Source organism: Taudactylus pleione, unplaced genomic scaffold, assembly GCF_031769625.1.
Source record: "Taudactylus pleione unplaced genomic scaffold, aTauple2 ptg001043l, whole genome shotgun sequence".
Classification (NCBI taxonomy): domain Eukaryota; kingdom Metazoa; phylum Chordata; class Amphibia; order Anura; family Myobatrachidae; genus Taudactylus; species Taudactylus pleione.
In genome coordinates, this window is record NW_028285444.1 from 1192867 (window position 1) to 1212357 (window position 19491).

General features: G+C 45.3%; 1 protein-coding gene across 3 annotated transcripts in view; it reads left to right on the plus strand.

The window, feature by feature from the left end:
* The first annotated feature begins 297 nt into the window (after positions 1 to 297).
* HDX (highly divergent homeobox) overlaps positions 298 to 19491 on the plus strand; it is a 192098-nt gene continuing 172904 nt past the window's right edge. For all 3 annotated transcript variants that reach the window (XM_088461397.1, XM_088461398.1, XM_088461399.1), the window contains exon 1: positions 298 to 385. The gene's annotated coding sequence lies outside the window, so the exon portion shown is untranslated. The remainder of the gene's footprint in view (positions 386 to 19491) is intronic.

Consider the following 19491-nt stretch of genomic DNA (forward strand, 5'->3'; position numbering starts at 1 on the left):
ATACACACAGTATACATACACACACATGCAGCCAGTATACACACACAGTATACACACACACACATGCAGCCAGTATACACACACACATGCAGCCAGTATACACACACAGCCAGTATACACACACAGTATACATACACACACATGCAGCCAGTATACACACACACACATGCAGCCGGTATACACACACACACATATATGTACACATCCCTCTTCCCTCCCCCTCCCAGGCCCTGGGAATGTCAGGCCCCTGATCTCGCCCTGCCATTGGCTGCTGTCTGCGTGACGTCACAATCATGATTAGAATTGATGATCGGAGGCGCTGATTTCATTGTCTGGGACCGGAGAGGACCTGGCGCGGCCCCGGTGATTCCCGCGGCGGGGGGAGGTAGGTGAAGGGCGGCCCGGGCGCCGTGCATGGTGCGGAGGGGGAGGGCGCGGTGCACGCAGCGTTGGGCCCTGCTGGCTCCCGGGGCCCCCACTCTCTGTACATGCAGCGCTGCGGGCCCCGGTCGCTGTATAACCCGTGCGCTGCCGGGGGAAGGGGGGTGCTGCCGTCCTCCAGGGACTGAGGGGTTAACGGGAAATCAGCGGCAGCCGCCTCCATTGCGGCCTCCTGTGTGTATATAGGAAGGGGGGTGGGGGTGTATATCATCCTCCCCGGGCATGCGCAGTCTGCAGCCCTGCTGGTGCCTAAATAAGCGGCCTCAGCCCCCTCACACGTGTCCTCTGTGCACCTGTACCCTCTGCTACACTGTATCATCTACCCACTACTACACTGTAACCTCTGCTACATTGTATCATCTACCCACTACTACACTGTAACCTCTGCTACATTGTATCATCTACCCACTACTACACTGTAACCTCTGCTACATTGTATCATCTACCCACTAGTACACTGTAACCTCTGCTACATTGTATCATCTACCCACTGCTACACTGTATCATCTACCCACTGCTACACTGTATCATCTACCCACTGCTACATTGTATCATCTACCCACTGCTACCCTGTAACCTCTGCTACACTGTATGCTCTACTCTCTGCCACACTGTATCATCTACCCTCTGCTACCCTGTAACCTCTGCTACACTGTATCATCTACCCACTGCTACCCTGTAACCTCTGCTACACTGTATCATCTACCCACTGCTACCCTGTAACCTCTGCTACACTGTATCATCTACCCACTGCTACCCTGTAACCTCTGCCACACTGTATCATCTACCCACTGCTACCCTGTAACCTCTGCCACACTGTATCATCTACCCTCTGCTACACTGTATCATCTACCCACTGCTACCCTGTAACCTCTGCCACACTGTATCATCTACCCACTGCTACACTGTATCATCTACCCACTGCTACACTGTAACCTCTGCTACATTGTATCATCTACCCACTGCTACCCTGTAACCTCTGCTACATTGTATCATCTACCCACTGCTACCCTGTAACCTCTGCTACACTGTATGCTCTACTCTCTGCCACACTGTATCATCTACCCTCTGCTACACTGTATCATCTACCCACTGCTACCCTGTAACCTCTGCTACATTGTATCATCTACCCACTGCTACCCTGTAACCTCTGCTACACTGTATCATCTACCCACTGCTACCCTGTAACCTCTGCTACATTGTATCATCTACCCACTGCTACCCTGTAACCTCTGCTACACTGTATGCTCTACTCTCTGCCACACTGTATCATCTACCCTCTGCTACACTGTATCATCTACCCACTGCTACCCTGTAACCTCTGCTACATTGTATCATCTACCCACTGCTACCCTGTAACCTCTGCCACACTGTATCATCTACCCACTGCTACCCTGTAACCTCTGCCACACTGTATCATCTACCCTCTGCTACACTGTATCATCTACCCACTGCTACACTGTAACCTCTGCTACATTGTATCATCTACCCACTGCTACCCTGTAACCTCTGCTACATTGTATCATCTACCCACTGCTACCCTGTAACCTCTGCTACACTGTATGCTCTACTCTCTGCCACACTGTATCATCTACCCTCTGCTACACTGTATCATCTACCCACTGCTACCCTGTAACCTCTGCTACATTGTATCATCTACCCACTGCTACCCTGTAACCTCTGCTACACTGTATCATCTACCCACTGCTACCCTGTAACCTCTGCTACATTGTATCATCTACCCACTGCTACCCTGTAACCTCTGCTACACTGTATGCTCTACTCTCTGCCACACTGTATCATCTACCCTCTGCTACACTGTATCATCTACCCACTGCTACCCTGTAACCTCTGCTACATTGTATCATCTACCCACTACTACACTGTAACCTCTGCTACATTGTATCATCTACCCACTGCTACCCTGTAACCTCTGCTACACTGTATGCTCTACTCTCTGCCACACTGTATCATCTACCCTCTGCTACACTGTATGCTCTACTCTCTGCCACACTGTATCATCTACCCTCTGCTACACTGTATCATCTACCCACTGCTACACTGTATGCTCTACTCTCTGCCACACTGTATCATCTGCTACATTGTATCATCTACCCACTGCTACCCTGTAACCTCTGCTACACTGTATGCTCTACTCTCTGCCACACTGTATCATCTACCCTCTGCTACACTGTATGCTCTACTCTCTGCCACACTGTATCATCTACCCTCTGCTACACTGTATGCTCTACTCTCTGCCACACTGTATCATCTGCTACATTGTATCATCTACCCACTACTACCCTGTACCCTCTGCCACACTGTATCATCTACCCACTACTACACTATAACCTCTGCTACATTGTATCATCTACCCACTACTACACTGTAACCTCTGCTACATTGTATCATCTACCCACTACTACACTGTAACCTCTGCCACACTGTATCATCTACCCACTACTACACTATAACCTCTGCTACACACTATCATCTACCCACTAGTACACTGTAACCTCTGCTACACTGTATCATCTACCCACTGCTACCCTGTAACCTCCGCTACATTGTATCATCTACCCACTTCTACACTGTAACCTCTGCTACATTGTATCATCTATCCACTGCTACACTGTAACCTCTGCTACATTGTATCATCTATCCACTGCTACACTGTAACCTCTGCTACATTGTATCATCTACCCACTACTACACTGTAACCTCTGCTACATTGTATCATCTACCCACTAGTACACTGTAACCTCTGCTAAATTGTATCATCTACCCACTAGTACACTGTAACCTCTGCTACATTGGATCATCTACCCACTACTACACTGTAACCTCTGCTACATTGTATCATCTATCCACTGCTACACTGTAACCTCTGCTACATTGTATCATCTACCCACTGCTACACTGTAACCTCTGCTACATTGTATCATCTACCCACTACTACACTGTAACCTCTGCTACATTGTATCATCTACCCACTGCTACACTGTAACCTCTGCTACATTGTATCATCTACCCACTGCTACACTGTAACCTCTGCTACATTGTATCATCTACCCACTGCTACACTGTAACCTCTGCTACATTGTATCATCTACCCACTGCTACACTGTATCATCTAGCCACTGCTACACTGTAACCTCTGCTACATTGTATCATCTACCCACTGCTACACTGTAACCTCTGCTACATTGTATCATCTACCCACTGCTACACTGTAACCTCTGCTACATTGTATCATCTACCCACTGCTACCCTGTAACCTCTGCTACACTGTATGCTCTACTCTCTGCCACACTGTATCATCTACCCTCTGCTACACTGTATGCTCTACTCTCTGCCACACTGTATCATCTACCCTCTGCTACACTGTATGCTCTACTCTCTGCCACACTGTATCATCTGCTACATTGTATCATCTACCCACTACTACCCTATACCCTCTGCCACACTGTATCATCTACCCACTACTACACTATAACCTCTGCTACATTGTATCATCTACCCACTACTACACTGTAACCTCTGCTACATTGTATCATCTACCCACTACTACACTGTAACCTCTGCCACACTGTATCATCTACCCACTACTACACTATAACCTCTGCTACATTGTATCATCTACCCACTACTACACTGTAACCTCTGCTACATTGTATCATCTACCCACTACTACACTGTAACCTCTGCTACATTGTATCATCTACCCACTGCTACCCTGTAACCTCTGCTACATTGAATCATCTACCCACTACTACACTGTAACCTCTGCTACATTGTATCATCTACCCACTACTACACTGTAACCTCTGCTACATTGTATCATCTACCCACTACTACACTGTAACCTCTGCTACATTGTATCATCAACCCACTACTACACTGTAACCTCTGCTACACTGTATGCTCTACTCTCTGCCACACTGTATCATCTACCCTCTGCTACACTGTATGCTCTACTCTCTGCCACACTGTATCATCTACCCTCTGCTACACTGTATGCTCTACTCTCTGCCACACTGTATCATCTACCCACTAATACACTGTAACCTCTGCTACATTGTATCATCTACCCACTACTACTCTGTAACCTTTGCTACATTGTATCATCTACCCACTGCTACACTGTAACCTCTGCTACATTGTATCATCTACCCACTGCTACACTTTTACCTCTGCTACATTGTATCATCTACCCACTAGTACACTGTAACCTCTGCTACATTGTATCATCTACCCACTACTACACTGTAACCTCTGCTACATTGTATCATCTACCCACTGCTACACTGTAACCTCTGCTACATTGTATCATCTACCCACTGCTACACTGTAACCTCTGCTACATTGTATCATCTACCCACTGCTACACTGTAACCTCTGCTACATTGTATCATCTACCCACTAGTACACTGTAACCTCTGCTACATTGTATCATCTACCCACTACTACACTGTAACCTCTGCTACATTGTATCATCTACCCACTACTACACTGTAACCTCTGCCACACTGTATCATCTACCCACTACTACACTGTAACCTCTGCCACACTGTATCATCTACCCACTGCTACACTGTAACCTCTGCTACACACTATCATCTACCCACTAGTACACTGTAACCTCTGCTACACTGTATGCTCTACTCTCTCCCACACTGTATCATCTATCCACTGCTACCCTGTAACCTCTGCTACATTGTATCATCTACCCACTGCTACACTGTAACCTCTTCTACATTGTATCATCTACCCACTGCTACACTGTAACCTCTGCTACATTGTATCATCTACCCACTGCTACACTGTAACCTCTGCTACATTGTATCATCTACCCACTGCTACACTGTAACCTCTGCTACATTGTATCATCTACCCACTGCTACACTGTAACCTCTGCTACATTGTATCATCTACCCACTGCTACACTGTAACATCTGCTACATTGTATCATCTACCCACTGCTACACTTTTACCTCTGCTACATTGTATCATCTACCCACTGCTACACTTTTACCTCTGCTACATTGTATCATCTACCCACTACTACTCTGTAACCTCTGCTACATTGTATCATCTACCCACTGCTACCCTGTAACCTCTGCTACATTGTATCATCTACCCACTGCTACACTGTAACATCTGCTACATTGTATCATCTACCCACTGCTACACTGTAACCTCTGCTACATTGTATCATCTACCCACTGCTACACTGTAACCTCTGCTACATTGTATCATCTACCCACTGCTACACTGTAACCTCTGCTACATTGTATCATCTACCCACTAGTACACTGTAACCTCTGCTAAATTGTATCATCTACCCACTACTACACTGTAACCTCTGCTACATTGTATCATCTACCCACTGCTACACTGTAACCTCTGCTACATTGTATCATCTACCCACTGCTACACTGTAACCTCTGCTACATTGTATCATCTACCCACTGCTACACTGTAACCTCTGCTACATTGTATCATCTACCCACTACTACACTGTAACCTCTGCTACATTGTATCATCTACCCACTACTACACTGTAACCTCTGCTACATTGTATCATCTACCCACTGCTACACTGTAACCTCTGCTACATTGTATCATCTACCCACTAGTACACTGTAACCTCTGCTACATTGTATCATCTACCCACTGCTACACTGTAACCTCTGCTACATTGTATCATCTACCCACTGCTACACTGTAACCTCTGCTACACACTATCATCTACCCACTAGTACACTGTAACCTCTGCTACACTGTATGCTCTACTCTCTGCCACACTGTATCATCTACCCACTGCTACCCTGTAACCTCTGCTACATTGTATCATCTACCCACTGCTACACTGTAACCTCTGCTACATTGTATCATCTACACACTGCTACACTGTAACCTCTGCTACATTGTATCATCTACTCACTGCTACACTGTAACCTCTGCTACATTGTATCATCTACCCACTGCTACACTGTAACCTCTGCTACATTGTATCATCTACCCACTGCTACACTGTAACCTCTGCTACATTGTATCATCTACCCACTCCTACACCGTAACCTCTGCTACATTGTATCATCTACCCACTGCTACACTGTAACCTCTGCTACATTGTATCATCTACCCACTAGTACACTGTAACCTCTGCTACATTGTATCATCTACCCACTGCTACACTGTAACCTCTGCTACATTGTATCATCTACCCACTGCTACACTGTAACCTTTGCTACATTGTATCATCTACCCACTGCTACACTGTAACCTCTGCTACATTGTATCATCTACCCACTGCTACACTGTAACCTCTGCTACATTGTATCATCTACCCACTGCTACACTGTAACCTCTGCTACATTGTATCATCTACCCACTGCTACCTTGTAACCTCTGCTACATTGTATCATCTACCCACTGCTACCCTGTAACCTCTGCTACATTGTATCATCTACCCACTGCTACACTGTAACCTCTGCTACATTGTATCATCTACCCACTGCTACACTGTAACCTCTGCTACATTGTATCATCTACCCACTGCTACACTGTAACCTCTGCTACACACTATCATCTACCCTGTACCCTCTGCTGCACTGTATCCTCTGCTACACTGTATGCTCTACTTTCTGCCACACTGTATCATCTACACACTGCTACACTGTAACCTCTGCTACACACTATCATCTATCCTGTACCCTCTGCTACACTGTACGCTCTACTCTCTGCTACACTGTATCATCTACCCACTAGTACACTGTATGCTCTACTCTGCCACACTGTATCATCTAGCCTGTACCCTCTGCTACATTGCATCATCTACCCTCTGCTACACTGTATCATCTACTCTCTGCTACACTGTATCATCTAACCTCTACTACACTATATCATCTATCCTCTACTACACTGTACTCTCTGCTACATTGTATCATCTACCCACTGCATCAACTACCCTGTACCCTCTGCTACACTGTATGCTCTACTCTCCGCCACACTGTATCATCTACCCACCGCTACACTGTACTCTTTGCTACACTGTATCATATACCTACTGCTACACTGTACCCTCTGCTACATTGTATCATCTACTCTCTGCTACACTGTATCATCTATCCTCTGCTACACTGTATCATCTACCCTGTACCCTCTGCTACACTGTATCTACGCTCTACTACACTATATCATCTACCCTCTACTACACTGTACTCTCTGCTACACTGTATACTCTACTCTCTGCTACACTGTATCATCTACCCACTACTACACTGTATCCTCTGCTACATTGTATCATCTACTCTGCTACACTGTATCATCTACCCTCTACTACACTGTACCCTCTGCTACACTGTATGCTTTATTCTCTGCTACACTGTACCCTCTGCTACATTGTATCATCTACTCTGCTACACTGTATTATCTATCCTCTGCTACACTGTGTCATCTACCCTGTACCCTCTGCTACACTGTACCTGCTACATTGTATCATCTACTCTCTGCTACACTGTATCATCTTGCCTCTGCTACACTGTATCATCTACCCTGTATTCTCTGCTACACTGTATCCTATACTCTTTGCTACACTGTATCATCTACTCTCTGCTACACTGTATCATCTACCCTGTAACCTCTGCTACACTGTATCTACGCTCTACTACACTGTAACCTCTGCTACATTGTATCATCTACCCACTGCTACACTGTAACCTCTGCTACATTGTATCATCTACCCACTACTACACTGTAACCTCTGCTACATTGTATCATCTACCCACTACTACACTGTAACCTCTGCTACATTGTATCATCTACCCACTGCTACACTGTAACCTCTGCTACATTGTATCATCTACCCACTAGTACACTGTAACCTCTGCTACATTGTATCATCTACCCACTGCTACACTGTAACCTCTGCTACATTGTATCATCTACCCACTGCTACACTGTAACCTCTGCTACACACTATCATCTACCCACTAGTACACTGTAACCTCTGCTACACTGTATGCTCTACTCTCTGCCACACTGTATCATCTACCCACTGCTACCCTGTAACCTCTGCTACATTGTATCATCTACCCACTGCTACACTGTAACCTCTGCTACATTGTATCATCTACACACTGCTACACTGTAACCTCTGCTACATTGTATCATCTACTCACTGCTACACTGTAACCTCTGCTACATTGTATCATCTACCCACTGCTACACTGTAACCTCTGCTACATTGTATCATCTACCCACTGCTACACTGTAACCTCTGCTACATTGTATCATCTACCCACTCCTACACCGTAACCTCTGCTACATTGTATCATCTACCCACTGCTACACTGTAACCTCTGCTACATTGTATCATCTACCCACTAGTACACTGTAACCTCTGCTACATTGTATCATCTACCCACTGCTACACTGTAACCTCTGCTACATTGTATCATCTACCCACTGCTACACTGTAACCTTTGCTACATTGTATCATCTACCCACTGCTACACTGTAACCTCTGCTACATTGTATCATCTACCCACTGCTACACTGTAACCTCTGCTACATTGTATCATCTACCCACTGCTACACTGTAACCTCTGCTACATTGTATCATCTACCCACTGCTACCTTGTAACCTCTGCTACATTGTATCATCTACCCACTGCTACCCTGTAACCTCTGCTACATTGTATCATCTACCCACTGCTACACTGTAACCTCTGCTACATTGTATCATCTACCCACTGCTACACTGTAACCTCTGCTACATTGTATCATCTACCCACTGCTACACTGTAACCTCTGCTACACAATATCATCTACCCTGTACCCTCTGCTGCACTGTATCCTCTGCTACACTGTATGCTCTACTTTCTGCCACACTGTATCATCTACACACTGCTACACTGTAACCTCTGCTACACACTATCATCTATCCTGTACCCTCTGCTACACTGTACGCTCTACTCTCTGCTACACTGTATCATCTACCCACTAGTACACTGTATGCTCTACTCTGCCACACTGTATCATCTAGCCTGTACCCTCTGCTACATTGCATCATCTACCCTCTGCTACACTGTATCATCTACTCTCTGCTACACTGTATCATCTAACCTCTACTACACTATATCATCTATCCTCTACTACACTGTACTCTCTGCTACATTGTATCATCTACCCACTGCATCAACTACCCTGTACCCTCTGCTACACTGTATGCTCTACTCTCCGCCACACTGTATCATCTACCCACCGCTACACTGTACTCTTTGCTACACTGTATCATATACCTACTGCTACACTGTACCCTCTGCTACATTGTATCATCTACTCTCTGCTACACTGTATCATCTATCCTCTGCTACACTGTATCATCTACCCTGTACCCTCTGCTACACTGTATCTACGCTCTACTACACTATATCATCTACCCTCTACTACACTGTACTCTCTGCTACACTGTATACTCTACTCTCTGCTACACTGTATCATCTACCCACTACTACACTGTATCCTCTGCTACATTGTATCATCTACTCTGCTACACTGTATCATCTACCCTCTACTACACTGTACCCTCTGCTACACTGTATGCTTTATTCTCTGCTACACTGTACCCTCTGCTACATTGTATCATCTACTCTGCTACACTGTATTATCTATCCTCTGCTACACTGTGTCATCTACCCTGTACCCTCTGCTACACTGTACCTGCTACATTGTATCATCTACTCTCTGCTACACTGTATCATCTTGCCTCTGCTACACTGTATCATCTACCCTGTATTCTCTGCTACACTGTATCCTATACTCTTTGCTACACTGTATCATCTACTCTCTGCTACACTGTATCATCTACCCTGTAACCTCTGCTACACTGTATCTACGCTCTACTACACTGTACCCTCTGCTACACTGTATCATCTACCCACTACTACACTGTATCCTCTGCTACATTGTATCATCTACTCTTCTACACTGTATCATCTACCCTCTACTACACTGTACACTCTGCTACACTGTATGCTCTATTCTCTGCTACACTGTACTCTCTGCTACATTGTATCATCTACTCTGCTACACTGTATCATCTATCCTCTGCTACACTGTGTCATCTACCCTGTACCCTCTGCTACACTGTATCATCTACTCTCTGCTACACTGTATCATCTACTCTCTGCTACACTGTATCATCTATCCTCTGCTACACTGTATCATCTACCCTGTATTCTCTGCTACACTGTATCCTATACTCTTTGCTACACTGTATCATCTACCCACTGCTACACTGTATCATCTACCCTGTACCCACTACTACACTGTATCATCTACCCTATACCCACTGCTACACTGTATCATGGACCCTGTTTTCTCTGCTACACTGTATCATCTACCCTCTACTACACTATCATATACCCTGTACCCTCTGCTACATTGTATCATCTACCCTGTAACCTCTGCTACATTGTAACATCTACCCTGTACCCTCTGCTACATTGTATCATCTACCCTGTACCCTCTGTAACACTGTATCATCTACCCTGTACCCTCTGCTACACTGTCATCTACTCTCTGCAACACTGTATCATCTATCCTGTACCCTTTGCTACACTGTATCATGTACCCTCTGCTACACTGTATCATGTACCCTGTATCCTCTGCTACACTGTATTATCTACCCTGTAACCTCTGCTACATTGTATCATCTACTCTCTGCTACACTATCATCTAACCTATACCCTCTGCTACACTATCATCTAGCTTGTACCCTTTGCTACATTGTATCATCTACCCTGTACCCTCTGCTACATTGTATCATCTATCCACTGCTACACTGTATAATCTAGCCTGTACCCTCTGCATCATCTTTCCTCTGTAACACTATATCATCCACCCTGTCCCTTTGCTACACTATCATCTGCCCTCTGCTACACTGTATCATATACATTGTATCATCTACCCTCTGCTACATTGTATCATCTACCCTGTACCCTCTACTACACTATCATATACATTGTACCCTCTGCTACACTATTATCTACTCTTTGCTGCACTGTATCTATCCTGTACCTCCAACTACTCTGCTGCACCTGTACCTTCTGCTGCATTGTATTATCTACCCTGTACCCTCTACTACACTATCATATACATTGTAACCTCTGCTACACTGTATTATCTACCCACTGCTGCACTGTATCTATCCTGTGCCTCCAACTACTCTGCTACATTGTATTATCTAGCGTGTGTTTAACACAGGTGACTGCAACCACACATTATGTGGGAAGCCAGAAGCAGAGCATTTTATACCATGTTGGGGAGTATGCCACTTCCTGCGCCACAGTGTATCTATGATGCAGCCACTTCCTGCGCCACAGTGTATCTATGATGCAGCCACTTCCTGCGCCACAGTGTATCTATGATGCAGCCACTTCCTGTGCCACAGTGTATCTATGATGCAGCCACTTCCTGCACCACAGTGTATCTATGATGCAGCCACTTCCTGCGCCACAGTGTATCTATGATGCAGCCACTTCCTGCGCCACAGTGTATCTATAATGCAGCCACTTCCTGCGCCACAGTGTATCTATAATGCAGCCACTTCCTGCGCCACAGTGTATCTATAATGCAGCCACTTCCTGCGCCACAGTGTATCTATAATGCAGCCACTTCCTGCGCCACAGTGTATCTATAATGCAGCCACTTCCTGTGCCACAGTGTATATGATGCAGCCACTTCCTGTGCCACAGTGTATATGATGCAGCCACTTCCTGCACCACAGTGTATCTATAATGCAGCCACTTCCTGCGCCACAGTGTATCTATAATGCAGCCACTTCCTGTGCCACAGTGTATATGATGCAGCCACTTCCTGCGCCACAGTGTATCTATAATGCAGCCACTTCCTGCGCCACAGTGTATCTATAATGCAGCCACTTCCTGCGCCACAGTGTATCTATGATGCAGCCACTTCCTGCGCCACAGTGTATCTGTGATGCAGCCACTTCCTTCGCCACTGTGTATCTGTGATGCAGCCACTTCCTGCTCCACAGTGTATCTGTGATGCAGCCACTTCCTGCACCACAGTGTATCTGTGATGCAGCCACTTCCTGCGCCACAGTGGATCTATGATGCAGCCACTTCCTGCGCCACAGTGGATCTATGATGCAGCCACTTCCTGCGCCACAGTGGATCTATGATGCAGTCACTTTCTGCGCCACAGTGGATCTATGATGCAGCCACTTTCTGCGCCACAGTGGATCTATGATGCAGCCACTTTCTGCGCCACAGTGGATCTATGATGCAGCCACTTTCTGCGCCACAGTGGATCTATGAATGCAGCCACTTTCTGCGCCACAGTGGATCTATGATGCAGCCACTTTCTGCGCCACAGTGGATCTATGATGCAGCCACTTTCTGCGCCACAGTGGATCTATGATGCAGCCTCTTCCTGCGCCACAGTGGATCTATGATGCAGCCACTTCCTGCGCCACAGTGGATCTATGATGCAGCCACTTCCTGCGCTACAATGTATATGATGCAGCCACTTCCTGCGTTACAATGTATATGATGCAGCCACTTCCTGCGCTACAATGTATATGATGCAGCCACTTCCTGCGCTACAATGTATATGATGCAGCCACTTCCTGTGCTACAATGTATCTATGATGCAGCCACTTCCTGCGCTACAATGAATGATGTAGCCACTTCCTGCACTACAATGAATGATGCAGCCACTTCCTGCGTTACAATGAATGATGCAGCCACTTCCTGCGCTACAATGAATGATGCAGCCACTTCCTGCGCCACAGTGTATCTATGATGCAGCCACTTCCTGCGCCACAGTGTATATGATGCAGCCACTTCCTGTGCCACAGTGTATCTATGATGCAGCCACTTCCTGTGTCGCAGTGTATCTATGATGCAGCCACTTCCTGTGCCACAGTGTATCTATGATGCAGCCACTTCCTGCTCCACAGTGTATCTATGATGCAGCCACTTCCTGTGCCACAGTGTATCTATGATGCAGCCACTTCCTGCGCCACAGTGTATCTATGATGCAGCCACTTCCTGTGCTACAATGTATATGATGCAGCCACTTCCTGCGCTACAATGTATATGATGCAGCCACTTCCTGTGCTACAATGTATCTATGATGCAGCCACTTCCTGCGCTACAATGAATGATGCAGCCACTTCCTGCGCTACAATGAATGATGTAGCCACTTCCTGCACTACAATGAATGATGCAGCCACTTCCTGTGTTACAATGAATGATGCAGCCACTTCCTGCGTTACAATGAATGATGCAGCCACTTCCTGCGCTACAATGAATGATGTAGACACTTCCTGCGCTACAATGAATGATGTAGACACTTCCTGCGCTACAATGAATGATGTAGACACTTCCTGCGCTACAATGAATGATGTAGACACTTCCTGCGCTACAATGAATGATGTAGACACTTCCTGCGCTACAATGAATGATGTAGACACTTCCTGTGTCCTGTGCTAGAATGTAAAATCTACTTATTATATCACAATGTGTCATACCTATCTTCTGTGCATCGGTGTATCATATTAATTACCACTTCCTGTGCCACAGTTTCTCTCAGTATCCTGCCTGTGTCCTTTACTATAATGAATGTACCACTTCCTGTGCTACAGTATACAGTCAGGTCCATAAATATAGGGACACTGACAGAATTTTCATATTTTGGCCTCTATTCACCACCACAATGGCTTTGAAATGAAACAAACAAGATGTGCTTTACCTGCAGACTTTCAGATTTAATTTGAGGGTAATTACATCCAAATCAGGTGAACAGTGTAGGAATTACAACGGTTTCTATATGTGCCTCCCACTTTTTAAGGGGCCAAAAGTAAAGGCCCCCATACATCAGAGATGGATTGGAGCAATCGTGCAATTTGCAATCGATTGTGTATAAAAATCTGCAATGTATGGGCTTCACAGATCGCAGATTGCAACCAAAAAGTGATTGGAATTGTTTAATCAGATTGTCCAACATGTTGGATTTCACAGATCGATTGGGGCTGTAGATTGCTAGTGTATGGACATGATCAGCAGATTTGCAGACCGTTACTAGTGAAATGATGGAGTCTTTCAAGATTGCCAGATCTGTGTTTGCTGCAATCGATCTGCAAATCACTGAAAAAGATCTGTAGTGTATGGGCGCAGATTGCTCGATTGGGAAATCCTAAGATCGGGCAATAAATCTTCAAATTGTTCAATTGTGGTTTTCAGATTGCTGATGTATGGGGGCCTTAATGGGACTATCATCTCAAAAGCTATTTCATGGACAGGTGTGGGCTATTCTCTCGTTATTTCATTAGCAATTAAGCAGGTAAAAGGTCTGGAATTGATTCTAGGTGTGACATTTGCATTTTAAATCAGTTGATGTCGACTCTCAATATGAGATCCAAAGAGCTGTCACTATCAGTGAAGCAAGCCATCATTAGGCTGAAAAATCAAAACAAACCCATCAGAGAGATAGCAAAAACATTAGGTGTGGCCAAATCAACTGTTTGGAACATTCTTAAAAAGAAAGAACGCACCAGAGAGCTCAGCAACACCAAAAGACCCGGAAGACCACGGAAAACAACTGTGGTGGATGACAGAAGAATTATTTCCCTGGTGAAGAAAAACCCCTTCACAACAGTTGGCCAAATCAAGAACACTCTCCAGGAGGTAGGTGTATATGTGTCAAAGTCAACAATCAAGAGAAGACTTCACAAGAGTGAATATAGAGGGTTCACCACAAGATGCAAACATTGGTGAGCCCCTAAAACAGGAAGACCAGATCAGAGTTTGCCAAACAACATCTAAAAAAGCCATTACAGTTCTGGAACAACATCCTATGGACAGATGAGACAAAGATCAACTTGTACCAGAGTGATGGGAAGAGTAGGTGGTAGTGTCATGGCGTGGGCATGTATGGCTGCCAATGGAACTGGTTCCCTTGTATTTATTGATGATGTGACTGATGACAAAAGCAGCAGAATGAATTCTGAAGTGTTTCGGGCAATATTATAGGCTCATATTCAGTCAAATGCTTCAGAACTCATTGGACAGCGCTTCACAGTGCAGATGGACAATGACCCGAAGCATACTGCAAAAGCAACCAAAGAGTTTTTTAAGGCTAAAAAGTGGAATGTTATGCAGTGGCCAAGTCAATCCCCTGACCTGAATCTGATTGAGCATGCATTTCACTTGATGAAGACAAAACTGAAGGGAAAATGCCCCAAGAACAAGCAGGAACTGAAGACATTTGCAGTAGAGGCCTGGCAGAGCATCACCAGGGATGAAACCCAGCGTCTGGTGATGTCTATGCGTTCCAGACTTCAGGCTGTAATTGCCTGCAAAGGATTTGCAACAAAGTTTTCAAAAGTGAAAGTTAGATTTAGGATTGTTTAGTTTGTCCCATTACTTTTGGCCCCTTAAAAAGTGGGAGGCACATATAGAAACCGTTGTAATTCCTACACCGTTCACCTGATTTGGATGTAATTACCCTCAAATTAAATCTGAAAGTCTGCAGTTAAATCACATCTTGTTTGTTCATTTCAAAGCCATTGTGGTGGTGAATAGAGGCCAAAATCTGAAAATTCTGTCAATGTCCCAATATTTATGGTCCTGACTGTATATCAGGTAGTCATTTCCTGTGCCCACTTCCAATGTGTCATATACCCAACTACCTGTGTATCATTTGTGTACCATACCCACTTTCTCTGCAACAATTTATCATTTACTCACATCCAGTGCTACAAGGTATAACATACCCACTTCCTGTGCATTATGTACCCACTTCCTGTGTGCTTGGTACAGTGCCTATAGAAAATCATCATACCCTGTCAGAATCCATACCTTTTGTCACATTATACCCAGGAAAATAAAATCAAGCTTTTTCCTGCTTTAGTTACACATTATAACCCTCAAAATGAAAGTGAAAACAACATTTACATAAAAATGTACCAATATAATTGAATTACTAAAATACCCGGCTTGCATAAGAGATCACATAACCATTATAAACTTCCTCAGGTACAGCCAACGACCTTCCAGTTCACACAACAGGCTAATTCAGAATAAAACTGGCTGCCTAATGAGGTTTCCACTAATAGTAGTGCATGGCAATGCAGGAATTCACCAAGGTGCTGGCTAATGGGCTGCTGGATAAAGTTGTGGAAAGGAAGTTATGTGTAAAAATACAAAACAATTTCTGGAAGTCCCCCATACATGTGTCAGCCGATTACCCGATCCGACCGGAAATGCAGATCGATGTTTGCAGATCATGCAGGTTATTTGTGAACTTCTTCATGTATCAAAATCCCTGATTTGCTGATGCCGGACATTTTTTGGTCAGGATCGGCATATCACGGGAATAAAACATGTTTTATTTCACCGATGTCCTGACCCTGGCATCGGGCAATTACCACAATACATTACTTTCCCCCTGACTCCCGCACAAAGCATTACGTTCCCAGCTCTCCAGCTTCTTCTACGGCTTCCAAGCCACATCTACACCACCGTGCTAACATCGGCTCTCCAAGCTGCAGCACAGTCTACTAGCTCTCATACCATCGGCTCTTGCCGCACCCTCGGCACATTTGCCGCACCAACAGCTCCCGTGCTGTTCCCAGCTCTATGGCTTCTAAGCCGCACCTTCACCTCCGTGCTGCCATCGGCTCTCCAAGCCGCAGCGCTTTCTTTGACCTGCCAACTAACGGCTATTGCCACACCATCGGCACACCAGCCGCACCATTGTCTCTCAGAGCCTCAACATACCATTTGACTGTCTACTAACTGCTATTGCCGCACCATTGGCACATTTGCTGCATCATAGTCTCTCAAAGCCACAACTTCACCATTTGACTGTCTACTAAACGGCTATTGCCGCATCATCGGCACACAAGCTGCACTATCGGCACATTTGCCACATCATCTGCACACTTGCAGCACCATCGGCTTCCAAAGCCACAGCATAAAGTATTGACTTTCTACCAACGGCTATTGCCGCACCATCGGCTCTCGAGCCGCATCATCGGCACCTTTGCTGCGCCAACAGCACAGTAGTCGCACCATGGCACACCACACCATCTGCTCCCAAGCCGCACCTCTCAATGTGTATTATCTTTTCTCCTTATACAAGACTCTTTCTTATCATCTCAGGATAGTAACACTTTGATGCCAAGTGGCAAACGTTTCTATGGTCACATGAGACAGAACTTTTTGGACTGAACTCAAAGACTGCTGAAAACCAAGTCTAGCACACTGCGCCCCCTGCTAGATTGCTGAAGATGGGCAGGTGGGTTCCAGCACGACAACCACCCTAAACATACAGCCAAGGAATCAACGTACTGGTGTAAGGATAGGAAGGTGAATGTCCTTCTGGCCTAAATTTGACAGAAATTAATAGATGGACCCAAAGAGAGCCGTCCATTGCCAGTCGCACCGTAGTCTGAGTGTAAACAATTCTGGAAGGAAGAACCATCAACTTTTCCCCAATCCAGTTGCTGAGTGCTGGTAGAGACCTATCCAAACAGAATGATGGCTGCACAGAATGACATCACAGAATGGCCGCACAGAATGACAGCACAGAATGACAGCACAGAATGACATCACAGAATGGCTGCACAGAATGACATCACAGAATGGCTGCACAGAATGACAGCACAGAATGACAGCACAGAATGGCTGCACAAAATGACATCACAGAATGGCTGCACAGAATGACATCACAGAATGGCTGCACAGAATGGCTGCACAGAATGGCTGCACAGAATGACATCACAGAATGGCTGCACAGAATGGCTGCACAGAATGACATCACAGAATGACAGCACAGAATGACAGCACAGAATGGCTGCACAGAATGACATCACAGAATGACAGCACAGAATGGCAGCACAGAATGGCTGCACAGAATGACATCACAGAATGGCATCACAGAATGACATCACAGAATTGCTGCACAGAATGACATCACAGAATGGCAGCACAGAATGGCAGCACAGAATGGCAGCACAGAATGGCTGCACAGAATGACATCACAGAATGACAGCACAGAATGACAGCACAGAATGACATCACAGAATGGCTGCACAGAATGGCTGCACAGAATGGCTGCACAGAATGACATCACAGAATGACATCACAGAATGACATCACAGAATGGCTGCACAGAATGGCTGCACAGAATGACATCACAGAATGACATCACAGAATGACATCACAGAATGGCTGCACAGAATGACATCACAGAATGGCTGCACAGAATGGCTGCACAGAATGACATCACAGAATGACATCACAGAATGGCTGCACAGAATGGCAGCACAGAATGACATCACAGAATTGCTGCACAGAATGACATCACAGAATTGCTGCACAGAATGACATCACAGAATGGCCGCACAGAATGACATCACAGAATGGCTGCACAAAATGACATCAGGGGACTGATCACTTCTCCAACCCTCTTATTGTAGTTTTTCCACGGCTGCTTTTTTTTCGTTGGCTGAATGCTGTAAGGTTAAATGTGTAGATACAGCTGGAAAAGCTTTTTATTTCTTTTATTTTCCAGGATGTAATGTGACAAAAGGTAAGTGTTGTGACAGGGTATGAGGATTTTCTATAGGCACTGTATATGTATATACCAGCATCTATGTACATATACAGCGTATACACCAGCATCCCACCACCGGGATTCATGGACATATACAGTGTGTATACACCGGCATCTATGTATATGTGGTGCATGGACCTATACAGTGTATACACCAGCATCTATGTATATGTGGTGCATGGACCTATACAGTATATACACCGGCATCTATGTATATGTGGTGCATGGACCTATACAGTATATACACCGACGTCTATGTATATGTGGTGCATGGACCTATTCAGTGTATACACCGGCGTCTATGTATATGTGGTGCATGGACCTATACAGTGTATACACCGGCATCTATTTATATGTGGTGCATGGACCTATACAGTGTATACACCGGCATCT